This window comes from Urocampus carinirostris, chromosome 10, assembly GCF_059441175.1.
Source record: "Urocampus carinirostris isolate Australia breed hairy pipefish chromosome 10, RoL_Ucar_1.0, whole genome shotgun sequence".
NCBI lineage: Eukaryota > Metazoa > Chordata > Actinopteri > Syngnathiformes > Syngnathidae > Urocampus > Urocampus carinirostris.
In genome coordinates, this window is record NC_142358.1 from 13,092,552 (window position 1) to 13,109,017 (window position 16,466).

Genomic DNA, 16,466 nt, shown 5'->3' on the forward strand with positions numbered 1-16,466 from the left:
TCTCTCTCTCTTTCTTTCTCAGTTTGCAGTCGGTCACCACTCAGCTCACGTTGACTGTTGAATTGGGTACTATTCATTATTTTCACTTTACTTTAAGTAAGTTTGGCTATTTTATTTTGATTTATTTTTTTACATTTTATCTTAGCAGCTGGATTTGACATGTTCTAAGTTTGTTTTTCTTCTTCTTAATTTACCATTTGGATGTGGACCACAAAATGAATGTAAGTAAATGTGAGCGCAAACTTTTCTACGTTCCTATGTATGTATCTATCCTACAGTATGTATCTATGTTTGTATATTTATCCATGTATCTATCTGTAAATCTATGAATAATCTGAATCTATCTATCTATCTATCTATCTATCTATCTATCTATCTATCTATCTATCTATCTATCTATCTATCTATCTATCTATCTATCTATCTATCTATCTATCTATCTATCTATCTATCTATCTATCTATCTATCTATCTATCTATCTATCTATCTATCTATCTATCTATCTATCTATCTATCTATCTATCTATCTATCTATCTATCTATCTATATCTATCTATCTAGGTAGGCGCTCTGGATGGCTTACTCTGCTATCGGTGTGTGTGTGAATGGGTAAAGTGTGAAGTGCAGTGTTAAGCACTTTGGAGGTCTTCAGTGACTGGTGAAAGCGCTTTATAAATGCAGACCATTTACCACGTACCATCCGTCCTATCCACTTCATACATTTGTTTGTGGTAAAGCCATCAAACCTGTTCAGTTTTTAATGTTTTTTCCCAAATCACGCTAATGCCGCCATTGCACAATTTCCAATGTGTGTTTTTATGTGTGTGTTGGAGAGAAATGTGTTTTGAATGGTTGTTATTAATGAATGTGTGCCACACAAGCCCACAGACCAGTTTTGTGTGCATATTTGGATAAGTCTCGTGGCTTAAGACACAAATCTTCCTCATCTGTTCCGCTTGTGTGTGTTTCAAAGAAAACCTGTCCACACGACAAACAAAAGAGTTTGTTGCCATCGCCAGGGGCACACAACTATGAGTACAAACAAGCCGGACAGCAAACTGGTGGACACGCCACTATCGTTTTGATAACTTGGCTCGGTTTCAATGTGACGCTGATGTAAAACACTTGTCGCAAACTGTTTATAGGACAATTGACAAGGAAGGCAAACAGGTCTGCAGAAACCTCGTGAGGTGATTTGGTGCTATCTGTCACCTACAGATGTTACATTGATGACCACTTTATGTTCTATATCATATCGTTTAGCAAGTCAGGCATAAAACAATGGGAGGCAAGTGTGTGTGTGTGTCTGCTAATCTCAAATGTGTCCCGACGTTCTCAGCAGTGAACAATATGTGCTCAGTCCCTCCTCCGCAATTCTTGCCAATCTTCACTACTGGTCTTTGTCCTCAAGTCAACACCGTCCTTACGTTTTACTTATTTTTCTAATGTCAAGTCAAGTCTTGTTTATTTGTATAGCCCTTAATCACAAAGAGTCTCAAAGGGCTGCACAGACCACAGATTATTGCAAACCACAGACTATTATGACAGCATCCCCTGATCTAAAACCTACATGAGGGCAAGGAAAAACTCAAAAACCTCAACATGAGGAAAATGAAGAAACCATGACAAGGGACCGCAAATGAGGTAATCCCCCTTCCAGGATGACCAGGATGCATGGATGTTGCAATAACAAATAATACACAGATATTGTCAACATGAAATATAGGTCATTCATAAGCCATAAAATAGAAGTTTGTTTTAAGCCTAGATTTAGACAGTTCCACTGAGGTTGCAGGTGGAATCTCAGTGGGCAGAGCATTTCACTGCCACGGGGCTCAAATAGAGAACGCTCTCGAACCTGCGGATCTCTTCTTGGCTCTTGGGATCACTCGAGAGCGAAGGCTCCGGACAGGAACATAGGGGGTAATTAAATCAGAAAGATATGAGGGAGCAAGTCCATGAATGATTTTGTATAATACCAACAGAACCTTAAAATCACATCTTAAGCTAAGAGGGAGCCTATGCAGGTTAGCTAAAATCGGGATAATGTTTTAACCACTTGCTATATCGTGGTTTACTTTTTGTGGTTTCATGGTTTTTCATCGTGCATTGTGTTCTGTACTCTGATTACCCCTACCCTATTTCTGCCTGTGTCTGCCTGTGAGTCAATAACATTGCTGTCTAAACTGTAAAGAATCAGTTTGACGAAACTACAGTACATACATATTTTTCAATTTTGAGTTTCTCTGAATGCCACCATGTCAACAAAACACTCTGGAGTGGCAGAATCAAATGCTTGCTTTTGCCAACAAAATTGGACCTCTCGTCATGTTAAAAGAAGGTGAAAGTATTTCTAATACACATTTTTGTTTTCCCCTTAATGTCCATGCTGGCAACAAAATATTATCTGAAGTAAGGATAATATCCTGAAATAATCTATAACGCTGTAGTGCAATATAGTACAGCAGCAAGATTATTTTTCAATGTTTAATTTGACAGTACAAAAGTAATAAACACGTTTATAAAATACAGTGCTTTGTAGGACTAATGCTTGAGCCTGTAATTCTGGTTTGTTATTTTGTTTCAATGTATAATAGAGTACTTGATCAATATATGAAAAAATTCTACTTCGTGGGTCTTTTTTGGAGGGCAACCCCTGCGAAGAGCGAGGGATTCTTTTCTACCGTTTTCTTTTTTTTTTTTTTTCTTGTGTTGGTTATGATTTATAGTCAAGTCAAGTTAAGTCATGTTCATTGGTATATTAAAGAAAGAGAGTGTCTATTTGGTCACCAGATGTCATTGTATTGTGTTGTGCAACCAAAAATGGTTTCTTAAAAGAACATGGAAGCATACTAACTATGGACACTCAAAATGACCAAACGACACTATTTTTTTTCTCATTTTTAAGCCAATCTATTGCAAACTCTTTGGGGTTTTTTCCCCCCGTGTACCCGTAGCAGCTTAATCTAGGTGAGGTTAATGTTAAATGTTGAAAAATGGTTTCCAGGCTCCAGTTTCCTGTTGTTTTTGCAAAGCCTAAATCATCAATTTGGCTTTTCATATGTGCTAACCGTGTCTCAGAAGGTAATACAGGTTTTTCATTTTGGTCACAAAATTTGCTGCCATATTGGATTTTAGAATTTTTTTCACCCTTTTTTCAGGTTTTACGATATTCTTATCTTGTTTTTTTTTCCTAGAAAATTTACTAAGTAATACTTAAAATGGGCACAACGTACCTGTCAGTGGGACAAAAAACGTTATACTAGGTTCTATATTTTTTTTTGTTAAAAAACTATTTAAAAGCAGCAAAATATATATTTTTTTCTTAATTTAAGTTATTATTATTATTTTTTTTTTTGCAGTGAAATATTGAAGCTTTTCGTTGATCTAGATATGTTATTGTATATCTCCCTGTAAGACCTCATGAGCAGATAATTAGTTAATAAAATAGTAATCTGCCCCCACCTACTGATATGGGCGAATGTTACAGTTACAGTTAAGCTAATCACTGAAAGAAAGCAAAGATAATTGGCATGCTTTTTGCAAAGATAAAATTTGTCCGTTTCCTGCGGCACACTAAACAAGGTCTCACACTCTTGGGGGGGATTGCACAGAGTTGAAAAAAACTGCCCTAGTTGTGTATTATGTGACAGTTCAAAGGTGCCCTGCTGTGTACATACACATACATAAATATACAGATGAACTGTATACATACATATATATATATATATATATATATATATATATATATAGCATTGGGTAACATTACACAAAACATAGGTAATATGTTGAAGTTTGTCCAGAAAGAGCATGACAGCAACAATGCCTCGAGCCTGTAAAATAGTCCAAAAAAGTCCCTGACAGCAGCGAAACCTCGAGCCTACAAATTTGTCCCAATAATCCATAACAGTAAAGACACAGATTCCTATCTCTGTTGGTTGGTTGATGCAGACGCTGACATGCTATCCACCCTATTGCACCCTGGTTATCCTGGAAGGGGGATTACCACTTGTGAGGCCCCCTTCTCAAGGTTTCTTATTTTCCCCATGTCGAGGTTTTTAAGTTTTTCCTTGCCCGCATGTTGGTTTAAGATCAGGGACAGGTGTAATCGTAACCTATGCAGTCCTTTGAGATGTTTTGTGATTAAGGGCTATACAAATAAATGTGACTTGACCTAAAACACAGTATGCTCGGGTCCATTGAAAAAGCATCATACAGGTTAAAAACAAACAGTCTCCCGGTGAGGAAGGATACTCTGTGAAATAAGAACCGCAAGCTCCAAGCCGAGCGAACGTCTGCGGTTCACGTTCAGGACCTCTTTATGTTTTTCCCCCTCTGAAACGCTTGAGAACTGACAAATGGCCTCACAGCTTGAGGAAAGAAATGACCAAAGGAGTTTTAAGTTGACTTTAGAAAAGTCAGCACACCCCTAGTCAAATGGGAGTGTAAGTACATCTATTTGAAGCCCAGATGTTCTAGTACAGTTGTCGGGAACCTTTATGACCCAAAGAGCCATCATAGCAAAATATTTAGATTTCTTTTTTGAGAGAGAGCCATAACCTATATTTTAAGACAAATTTCAGCAAAACCACCTGACCCGCTCTCCAGACAAAATCAAAATTTTCAGCGCACTTTATTTCACTGTGTGAAGTTAGATGATTTGATAAAAATTATGAAATAAGAATAATACCAGATCCTGTGTCCCATATCATCAGATACACCACTTTAAACTTGTCTCCCTCCCGCAATTACTTAAGATTGTTGAGGCTCATTTTGACTTAAATCTTTTTCATAAATAATGGTTTTGAAACAAGGAAATGAAATGATTTGCATTTATATAGCGCTTTTCAAGTCAATGACTTCCCAAAGCGCTTTACATTGTGCTTCACATTTCCAAATAGCGGCCTTGCAGCCACGTAAGGCGCTGACCTGCTTATTGGGGGTATTAGGGGTTCAGTGTCTTACCCAAGGACACTCCGACATGTAACACGGATTCGAACTGCGATCTCTTGATCCCAAGACAAGCGCTCTACCTCCTGAGCTACTGCCGCCCACGCAAGCAGATAGATACTTTGTTCATCCCCGTAGGGAAATTCACACTCCAGCAGTCTACCCTGTTGTTTATTAACAGATTAACATGATGCCCTAGGGGTGCTTGTAGCGGAGTGGATGATGTCACACGCTAGTCCAAAAGTTAGACATCTCTGCGGCAGATGGAAATCTTTTCTTTGTGTCCAGGGATACAGCACCTCGTGTTAGCGAGTCCGCCTCCTCTCTGATTCCCGCGGGCTTCCGTGTCTCTGTGTAGCGGCGCTGAAGCCGGATAGCTCCGGGTAGCTCCGGGTGGCTACACGTCAGCGTCCGGGGTGCTAAACGTGAGCCAGGTTTCCGCAAAACACAGCAACTGAGCTCCCTGTGCGCTTCGATGTTTTCCACCAGCACTCTTTTGTAAAAATGTCACAAAATACTGCAAACCAGGATACTGACATATTTACCTTTGGTGCAGATGGCACTGGGCAGAGAGAAGGGCGCTGTCTGGATAGCTCCACCCACCCCTACCGCTCACCCAATCAAATTGCTCTGTATGCTAAGCTGGCTTTTCTGGGTGTTTAGTTTTTCTTCTATGGGTTTTCCTCACAAAATATGTCAACAGGAACCTAAATTGTTTGATGAGCCTCCATATAAAGAATTCATTAGAGACGTACAGTCAAAAGAAGGTTTTTTGATAAGACACCTTGACTGTAAACTGTAGTGAAAACTGTGCCCTTTATATACTGTACCAAAACATATGTTCTTTTAATACCTCATAGGTTGTGTGCATACTAGACTCCACTCTGCACTTTTCAGAATTCGACCGTTATCGATGATTTAATAATTTATCTGTATAATGACGATATAATCTCTGAGCCATATGTACCTATTAAAAGAGCCATAGGTTCCCGACCCTTGTTATAGTAGGATTTCTTCACGCTCCTTTTACCTTTTGGGAATTTGGAACCGTTCATAATTCCCTCCACCTTGTAAAAGATCCTGGCTCAAATCCCTTTGAATGTGCAGTCTGAATTATCTAGTGCTTTTTAATAATAAGCAAAAATATAGGAACTAACATGTACTGTAAACCTGCATTTACATTACTCGTAGGTAAAAGCAGTTGCATTTATCTGACATAACATGAGGCTCACCTAGAGTGAGCCAACATAATTTGCTATCTTGCTGCTATGGGCATCCCCCAAAAAATAATTCAGAGAAAAATGGTGCGGTTTGGTCATTTCGAGTCTTCGTATTTTGTCATCTTTCTTGTGCTTTGTCATAGAGGCTGTTGTCTGTACAGCTCTTAGAGTCTTTAGTGATTAAGGGCTATACAAATAACCTTGACTTGAACTGAGGGCGGCTAGGCGGCAAGGTGGATGGGTGGTTAGCGCGTAGAATTCAAATCTTAATACTCCAGCCTCCCCAATGGGGTTTTCATGTACTTCGCGTGCTTCCTCCAGGCACTCTGTTTTCCTCCAGCATTACTAAAACATGCATGTCAGGTTAATTGGCCGGTCTGTGACTGGTTGGTAGCCAGTTCAGTGTGTCCCCTGCCCACTGCCTGAGATAGCTGGGACGGGCTCCGGCATCCCCTGACCCTACTGAGGCGCAGAAAATGGATGGATGAATGACTTGACTGGACTTGTAGCACTCATTTTGCGGTTGCACTATATAATACAGCAACATCCAGTGGTTAAATATTACACACTCTCCCAGTGTCCCACAGTGTTTTGAATAATAGCCATTTTATTTGAAATGTACTGCGTTATCTGCTTCTGGGACAAAATATATTTGTCCATGCAACATTTTAAGTTGTTTGAGTTCTATTTTATTCTATGAGAAAAAACGTTATTTTAATTAAAGTGAGCAAAATTGTCTGCCAGTGGAACAAGCCATTATTTATCCATTTATCCATTCATTTAATTATTTAGTAAGTAATGCCTTTTAATTTTCAACTTTATCAAACTAAATCAGTAACCAAATTTTTTTCACCGTTAAAGCCAATAACACATTTCACAATACAGAGACAACTAGTGGTCAAATAATTCACACTATCCATTTACCAAACATAAATGGATTCTAAAGAAGAACATGGTTTTTTTAATGAAAAACAAAAACTTTCAGTTGCTCAGGAGGTAAAGCGCCCGTCTTGGGATCAAGAAGTCGCAGATTTGATTTCCAGCCCCTCCCCTATATGCTGAAGTGTCCTTTGGGCAAGACACTGAATACCTAATTCCCCTGATAAGTAGGTAGTTGCCTGCATTGGTTCCTGCATTCTGTTATTGGTATGTGAGTGAAAAGCACTATATAAATGGAGACCATTTACTTTCTTTTACATTTACAATAGCGCAGTTTCCATGACGCCAAGACAGGAAGTCACAAAGACGTTAGACTGCACTACACTGAATTCCCTGTCCTGACTCAAATTCATTTTCATATTTAGTGAGTATGGTGAAAAATATCACACTCGAGCAAAAGTACAAGTTGTAGGACAATAGTTGGGCAGATCAAACACTTAAAAGCCAATATTAGTTAAGAATAACTTGATGTGGCCATTCAAATACCAATATTAACTTAAAATATTTTCACAGCTCTACCAATCTACCATATTTCCTGCATAATAAACTGCACCGGATTATAAGGTGCACCTTTCAAAGAAAAAATAAACTGTGATAAGGCGCAATAGACTATATACCGCATGGAATTGAAACTTCAGTAAAAGGCTATAGTTGCATAAAAAAATTAATAAATGCATTTAAATGATAAGATTTTTTTTCAAAGTTCATAAAATAAAATTATGACATGTGGTTACACCACTAAAATTCATTAATTAATTCATAAATAGTTACTGCGCTGTCTTCACTTCGAAATATTGATTTTTCCACCAGGTAGACAGCTAGTGAACGACGTTCTGAATAACCAGACTTTTTTATTTATTGCTGTTTATTTGGACAATGGACTCAACCATTACCCCTATAAGGTTGCTTTAAAACCATCCATCCATCCATTTTCTTCCGCTTTATCCGGGTTGTGGGGGCAGCAGCCTCAGCAGGGAAACCCAGACCTCCCTATCCCCAGCCACTTCATCCAGCTCGTCTCACAGGATCCCGAGGTGTTCCCAGGCCAGCCTAAAGACGTAGTCTCTCCAGCGTGGCCCAGGTTCTTCTGCCGGTGGGACATGCCCGCAACATTTCCCGGGGGAGGCGTCCTTATTAGATGCCCGAGCCACCTCAACCTGCTCCTTTGAATGCGAGGACCACCTGTAGGAGGGGCCAAAGGGGCCTGGTGCATAGAGCCGGGTAGGAGCCAAAGGAAGGGTGCTCGGCCCACCGATCCCCGGCTACAGAAACCGGCCTAAAAATTATACAGATAAAATCCAAGCTAAGACATGCTAACTACAATCCAAACAACAGTACGTAATTTTGTACAAAACGTTACCACAAACAAAACAAGCAACAAACTATTAGCATTTTATCCTCTATTTGTTTCTCAAAGGCAGAATGGTAACCGTATACTTAATAATTTAATTTTAACCATGCATTTCCAATTTTATATACGAATATATAAGGCTCACCCGATTATTGATTACAAACTTCTGACCGCTTTAAGGTTTTCAGGAGTGCCTTTTCTACCGGAAAAATACAAAACTTTATATAACAATAATGCATGTTTTTCTTTTATTGCTAGTTTTAAAATAATTTTGACGTATAAAACACCTCAAAGAAGATAGCTGATACTGGTATCAGCCAAGGTAAGTTGTATAGGATACACAGGCAAATGGATGCTGTGTTGTTGTTGTGGATGTTTGGGTCGTAGAGACTCGTAATTGACGTTATGGGGATGCTTTAACAAGGAGAGGAGAGGACATATACTTAAGAGCTTCTGTGGTTCACTAATGGTGATGATGAACAACTGAGGATGATGATGTTCCACACCCACGCCTCTTCTCGAAAGCCTAATGGAACTCATGTTTACCGGAAACATCGGCTAATATCCTGTACTGTTTTAAGTATAAATATGGACGTATTTATTTATTACCTTGTTTTTTCGGATTAAAAACCATGCCCAAAAAATCCCAAATTGGCCAGAAAGTGCACCTGACAATCCGATGCGTCTTATATATCGGAAAATACAGTGGATACGATTGGAAATGCACAGGTTCGATTAAATGATACTGTATATGGTAACTGTACTGCCTTTGAGTTGTCTTTGAGCGCGCTCTTGGGGTTAACATGTTAACTATACAAACATGCTTGTTACATTTCACCCAATGATGAAAGGGGTTCTTCTAATAACAAAAATGTAAATATAGTGTTTCCTTCAGTGTCCTAGCTATTCGTTACACAAAGCCACCTGGAGATGGCAATCGGTACAGGGTTCTGTGCATAGGTCAAGCTAGGTTTCTCGTTCTATCAGAGAAAAGCTATTTTTTTTGTATTTCCTGTTGGATCCATGCTTTTATTATAAAGTTGTTAGTTTTGTTACTTCCTGTTACTTCCTTCCCATTGTTCTTTCCTGGGTTCTTACTTCCTTTTTGTGTTCTTGATTGATGAAATGGAACATTGTTGCTTCCTGCATGAATAGATTTTCCCAACTTGCCAATTAGGGGTTTTGATTGCTTACAATGGAAAAACCATCAAAACGTTTTATTTTTCTTCACAGGAACAAAGGCAATCTTCCAAGTTCAATTGGGCCAGTGTACTCTTTTCTGATTTGCACGGTTGTACGCCAATAACATTGAGCCAATTGATCGACTGCTGTGTTGTCACGGAGACACATCAATTTGTTGTCTTCTATCGATTGCGAGTTGGAATAATGGTTTGAAATGAAGCCAAAGAGACTTGGGTGGTATTCAAAAGGCGGATTTCTAAGCATTATTTAAATAAACTCTGAACTCTAGTTACGTAAATGCCTGGTTGTGGGACTATAAAAATTAGTAATTAAGCTTTGATAAGTCCCGTGATGACGGGAAAGCCAGCATGGGGAAATTCCTGACTGTTGATATTTGTCTTGTCTGCAGTTTAGAAAGCAGCAACGATGAAAATTTAATGCGTCTCTGGAAGAAACAAAACAAATTATTTTAATGGGATTTATTTTTAGCAAGTACAAATGTATTCGATGCTTGGAAACTCAATTTTCTTTCAGTTGCTCAAGACTATCAGTGAGTTAGACTCAAGTAAAAAGTATTGGATATTTGTGTTGTTGGCAGACCGCAGGGACCTTTTTTCAGCCAGGAAAATTTTGCCCTTGAAGACTGTTTGACTCATGACAATTTGATAGTCAATAGTCATACATCCCAAAAACTACTTGCCCTCGAGATCGGGTCTAAACGCTACTAAATCTGAGTACTTCCTGTACTGTAGACTGTTTTTCGAGGGTTTTGAATTTTCATATTTATGCACGAGTAACAAATACTTACAGTTTAATGTCTTGCCATTAAACCTCTGATATATCATCCCATGTTTTTTTCATTATTTTATTTTATTTGGATGTCTGAAGACTCATAAAACAGGGCTATCGTTTTAGGGTATTTAGGACAAACTTAACCCAGAATTGTTTTGTGATTTTTACAAGTAGAACCTCCTAAACTTGCAGACGGGTGACTCGCAGTTGTAAAATGTCAAAAGAAGGTAGAGAATAGTAACAATTTTATGACAGGAAACCCTTAGATCAGATTCTTATCATTTACAAGTAGTTAACTTGGGTTGATAATAGTAATCATGTTTGTTTGTGTGTCTGTCTACCCAAGAAAAGGGGAAATGAGTTTATATATGACCACCATCTTTCACAGGCAGTCAGGTAGGTTACCGTAGATGTGAAAAATACCAAAAAAGCTGACTCGTTTTTTTGTACATCGGTTTCAGGTTTATAGTCTCCATCTGGACCGTGAAAAAGCAGAAAAAATACTGTTAAGAGTACACTTTAGCTTTTCCATTCTCATGTCACTTTTAGAAAGGTTTGTTGGTTTGGGATTTCTACAGAAATGGAAAACTTTATTTTAATTCATATCAGTTTAAGTATTGTTTATTTTTTGGGGTGTATGAGGTATTTTCCAAAGGCCAAAAAAAGATCTATATGTATTTTTGATGTATTATGTTGTATGTGGCATGACTAAAATAAAAAAGAAGCACATATTTATCATGAAATTATTAAAAAAAAACAACAGAATAATCTTTTTTATAGAATGTCACAGGCAGTTTTATTTTGTATTATTTAGGACAGTGGTCTCAAACTTAATTCACTTAGGGGATGGTGGAGAGCCGAGGGTCAGGATGAGGTTGGGCTAAGTCGGGTTTTAGATTTTTAGATAAAAACATTCAACTGGTCTAAAATATTATTTTCCAAAAAATCCCTACACAAAAATAAGATGCAAAATTAAACAAATATTGAGAATTAATTAAAAAATCAATTAATCGTTCAGTAATTAATTATTTCATAAACCGCTAGGGGTACATTTAAAAGGACAGTGTGGATTTTTCAGTGCCTTCTAGTAGTAAAAAATGTCTTTCAACAAAAAGAAAGAATATTGATTTAAACAATTAGCAAGAACACATGAATTATCTTACAAACGCCAGTACTTATAGAGAAATTTGAATTTTAGATAACATGAGCCTTGGAGGTAGCTGACATAATTTTCTGACATCTTGCTGCTGTGGGTACAGCCCCCAACCCCTCTCACGAAAGGCTTGGCTAAAATATGAGAAGAAAATAGACCTGTTTGATCACTTTGTGTCACCGTAGTTTGTATTTCTACTTATGCTTTGTATCATTTGTTTTCAGTCGCACGACACAATCCAGCGACATCTAGTGGTTAAACAATACTCACTGCCCCTTTGAGCCAAGGGTCTCAAACTTGCGGCCAGGATGCTTGTTTGAGTGGTCCCGCTTTAATATAACATTTTAAAGTTCATTTATTCCCTCTATTAAACTTTATTTTTATTTCTTATTTCATGTAGAAAATTTACTTAATTACTCTTTACTGAATTATTGTTGCATTTATTGTATTTATTACTTTCTTATTTACTTTATTCCTTATTCTAATACGTCCATCCATCCATCATCTTCACCGCTTATCCTCACTAGGGCTGTGGGGAAGCCCATCCCAGCCAACTTTTGGGCAGTGGGCAGGGGAGACCCAGTCACAGGGAAAATGATAATACAGTTTACTATATTTTTATAACTTATTACATCTAGGGAAAAATATATATTTGAGAAAAGTTGAATGTTTTTGTCATATTTTTTGGGGAAAACCCGATTTGGCCCCAAGTCACCCAGACCCTTGCTCCAACGGCCCCCAAGAAAATTGAGTATAAACTTCTGCTTTAAGCACAACATTGGGACCCTGAGTAGGGAATTCAACAGTATGTTGTTAATATTGATTAGAAATACCCATTTTGATTTTGATTTGCACACGCAAGCCATAATCGGCATCAAATTTCCCCCGTCTGCTCGTTTTTCCTGCACCATCTTGGAGCTTGGCGTCAACGTTTAATGATTGTTTTTGTGGCTTTCCTGTAAAAAAGCATTTGAGGGCCTGGTTATCGACGCTTCCATTTACTGCTTGTGGAAAACGTGACAGAATCGAGTCCTGAATAATCATGCAGCCTGTAAAGTGCTTGAGTTGGAGTGCACGGCTACGGGAAAGCAAAAAGGAAAAAAAAACTAAAACATGAGTGCTTGTCTCTCATCAGGCGCAACCACAACACAAGCAACCAATCAGACAAAAAGACAACACAGGAAAGGACACAGGAAGCACGCTGACAAACACACACGAGCAGAACACCGCTCTTGCTGGGGTGAACGGTAATCCAAATATCGATATTATGGATACTGAGCGTGTACTTGGATCAGATCAACCTATGGCTCGCGGGCCATATATTGCCCTTTTCAGGAGTACAACTGACTCAAGAATAAAATGGTACTTGTGTAACTGGTTACTCTATTGTTACATGCAAAGCAGTCATTGACATGTGCTAAGCCATGAAACCCATGTGGTTTCATGTGGTTCGGTAGGGAACAGTCTCAACCACAGTTTACAGTCAAGGTGCCACATTAACACATTCTGTTTGGCGGTACGTAAAGGTAAGATCTTGGCCCCTGGCCCGAACACGGCCTGAATTTCATTAAGTCAGGTTTTTCTCTCACCATTTTTTTTGTCTTTAGTGAAAGATCTTTACAGCATTACTTACTTTTACTCATGAAATTATTTAGATGACTGTTTTATACTTCTGCTTGAGTAAAAGATTTCTGAAGTAACAGTACTTTGACTTGAGTAACACACTGCAGCGCCGAAGTTATATCTTTCAGATAAATTTATCATGAAGAACATGCTTACCAAACTGTCAGTTTAACTTTAAACCATTAATCCAAATACATTTTCATCCTCAGTGTTACGGTATATCCACCGATTACTCTTTCCGCCTCAATGTTGCTTAAGTAAGACGTCATTTCTGCTTCTAGCCAATAGCTAACAAGTTTAGCAAACTTTCTTTCTGCTTTTCGTACAAATATTTCACTGTTTACATCTTGTAATCTGTAGAATATGATTTTCTTTTTGCAGCCACTTCGTTCAGTTTCATCTTGCTGCACTTGACCGAAATGCACACTTGTTCATTTCAGCGCTGCTCTCCGAAGTGCACATTTGATTGAAAGGGACTCGGCCCCAAGTAAATCCCAAACTCTTACCTCAGCCGAAACGCACACTTCTGCGCCGGAGTTCGTACGACACTGAATAAAGCTTCAGGCTTACCTTGGCACAGACGTATGCACAACCCAAAAAAAGCTTCGCGTTATTTTGGTTTATTGTACGGGGTGAGTGTAATGTTTACACAACATAGTAAGATTTTTGAATGCTTATGTTTATGCGTATGACAAATAAAGCAATACCAAAAAAAAGAAAAAAAAAAGCTTTGGGTTTACTTCGGGCTCGTTCCCTCAAATCAAGTACAGTAAATCGTTTGGTGTCGGCCCGGGCTTATACATCCATGGGTCGGGTTGGGTAGGGCTGGATTTTTTAGGCCCAACCTTACTTTCAGTGGTGCGTCTCCTTTAAATGGAAGCTCATTAAACAATCTATGTTCACTCTTAAAACACTTTATGATGAAAACCCATAGAAGAAACTGTAAACACCCCCAAATACCCAGCAAAGCACCCAGAGCAGTTTGAGTGGGTGAGCATTAGGAATGGGCAGAGCTATACACACAGCGCAGGCATTACTTCTCCCTGTCACCCAGTGCCATCTGCACTGAAGTTAAATACGTTGGTATCCTTCTTTGCAATAATTAGTGACATTTTTACAAATGAATACTGCTTGCTTTTTTGAAAACCACTATTTCGGACACTCTTAAGTGAATGATGGAGGGAGACATATTTTAAGTTGTAAATTTATATTTATGTGGTACACAGACTCTGACATTATTATTATTTCATAGATTTTATCAAACACATAACGCCACACAGTGAAAAAATGTGCTAAAGAATTAGCTTTTGTCTAGAGACGGATTTGGTTGTTTGTCAAAATATTTTTGCTTTTATGGCTCCTTAGGTCTCTCTCTCTTACCCAGCGCCCTTAGCCATTCTTTAAGATTATATCTGTTTGCGTGACTGACAGGCACACTATTAGCACCTACGTGGCCTGCTGCTGCATCTTGCCTGCTGGACAGATAAGAGGTGCAAATCTTTTACATTGTGGAACCCCTACCTAGAAATCGCCGCCATGTTTGTCTGGCATCGTGCTGCTACATAGCACTATGTGCCAGTCAAGTCAAGTCTATTTTATTTGTATATCCCTTAATCACAATAAGGTGCCCTCTAGTGGTCAAATATTACACATTATTGCCTTAATATTGAATTAAACAATTTACATTTTATTTTATTTCATTTATTTACTTTCTTTTTCTCTGGATTTCTACAGCACTTTCTGTTCCCTTGAACTTAATGACTTTGCAATGTTGTTTGGCTGTTTCATGCCCGTTTGGTTTGGAATGATGCAATATGTCACGGTTGTCCATGGCGCCCAATTGGTCCCGCCCGTTTGGCGCCTGCTTCCGCTCGTTGACTGATTGGCTACCCTCCTATTTAAGCTCAGTGTTCTCACTCCCCCTCTGCGCCCGCAAGACGTGGGTTTTGACTCTATCCGGTTTCCCGTTGTGTTTCCTGTCCGGTATCGTTCCCGTCTATTTTGTCCTGTTTAATATAGATCTCTATTTTCGTTCCCGGGTATTTTGTTCTGTTTGATATTGTTCTCCAGTGTCTGGTAGCGTTCCCATGTAGTTAGTCCTGTTTAATTTCGATCTCCAGTGTCTGGTATCGTTTCTGTCTATCACGTCCTGCTTGTTATCAGACTCCAGTCTCCAGTGCCTAAAATCAATCCTGTCTGTCCCGTCCTGTCCGGTATCGATCCCATCTGTCCGATCCCTATCTGCTCGTGCAATTGGCATCGATCTCGTCAGCCTCTGGCTTCCTGTCATTCCACGCCAGACTGCTGCCTTACGTCTTCCGCCCAACGATCGCCGAATCACTGGCGTTTGGGTTAACGTAAATGACTGCCCCATTCCTCGCAAAATAAAGCTTGTGTGAGAAATGTCACGCATCTGGGTCCTCCTCCTGTTCCAGTTCTTGACCCAATATTCATTAAAAAAATGTTGACGTTGTTATTTTTGTATTTTCTTTTCATTGCTGCTTTTTTAATTTGACTTTCATGGCTTTTGTTCTGCAACCATAGTAATGGAAATATCTATATTTATTTTTTTATGCTGCAGCACGTCGGCGCAGTGGTTAGCGCGTGTGCACACAGTTTTAAGGTCTTGGGAACCTCCTGTGTGGGTTCAAATCCAGCTACTGGTCTTCCTGTGCGGAGTTTGTATGTTCTCCCCAGTGCTTGTGTGGGTTTCCTCCGGGCACTCCGGTTTCCTCCCACATTCCAAAGACATGCATTTCAGGTGGATTGGCCGGTCCAAATTGTCCCTGGGTGTGAATGAGCGAGCGAGTGGTCTGTCCCTGTGTGCCCTGCGATTGGCTGGCAACCAGTTCAGGGTGTCCCCTGCCCACTGCCCGATGATTGCTGGGATGGGCTCCAGCACTCCCGCGACCCTACTGAGGATAAGCGGTGCAGCTAATGAGATGAGATGATGACATTTTTTATACTGTTAAAGTTTGAGTTGTAGTTGTTTTGATTCAAGACTTTTGTTATTCTTGTTAACATGAAAAGTGAAAAATTGTAGTTATTTAATAAAAACTGAAACATTTTCGGGGCCTAAAATCTTAGTGCTGTGTTGTTCATATATATAAAATAACTCAAGGATAGGGTTCATTTCTTTAATGATCATGAATATTTAAGACAAATTGTATAGGATTTTAGCAGTATCGATTGATACTACTCTGTATTTATCGGATCTATCTTAACACTTCCAGTATCGCCCACCCTAAGCTGTTG

At 39.0% G+C, this 16,466-nt stretch overlaps 1 protein-coding gene across 1 annotated transcript in view; it reads left to right on the plus strand.

Annotated features, from left to right (window-relative positions):
* Positions 1 to 16: 16 nt before the first annotated feature.
* gpr4 (G protein-coupled receptor 4) overlaps positions 17 to 16,466 on the plus strand; it is a 39,791-nt gene continuing 23,341 nt past the window's right edge. Inside the window, exon 1 of the mRNA XM_088346225.1 lies at positions 17 to 221. The gene's annotated coding sequence lies outside the window, so the exon portion shown is untranslated. The remainder of the gene's footprint in view (positions 222 to 16,466) is intronic.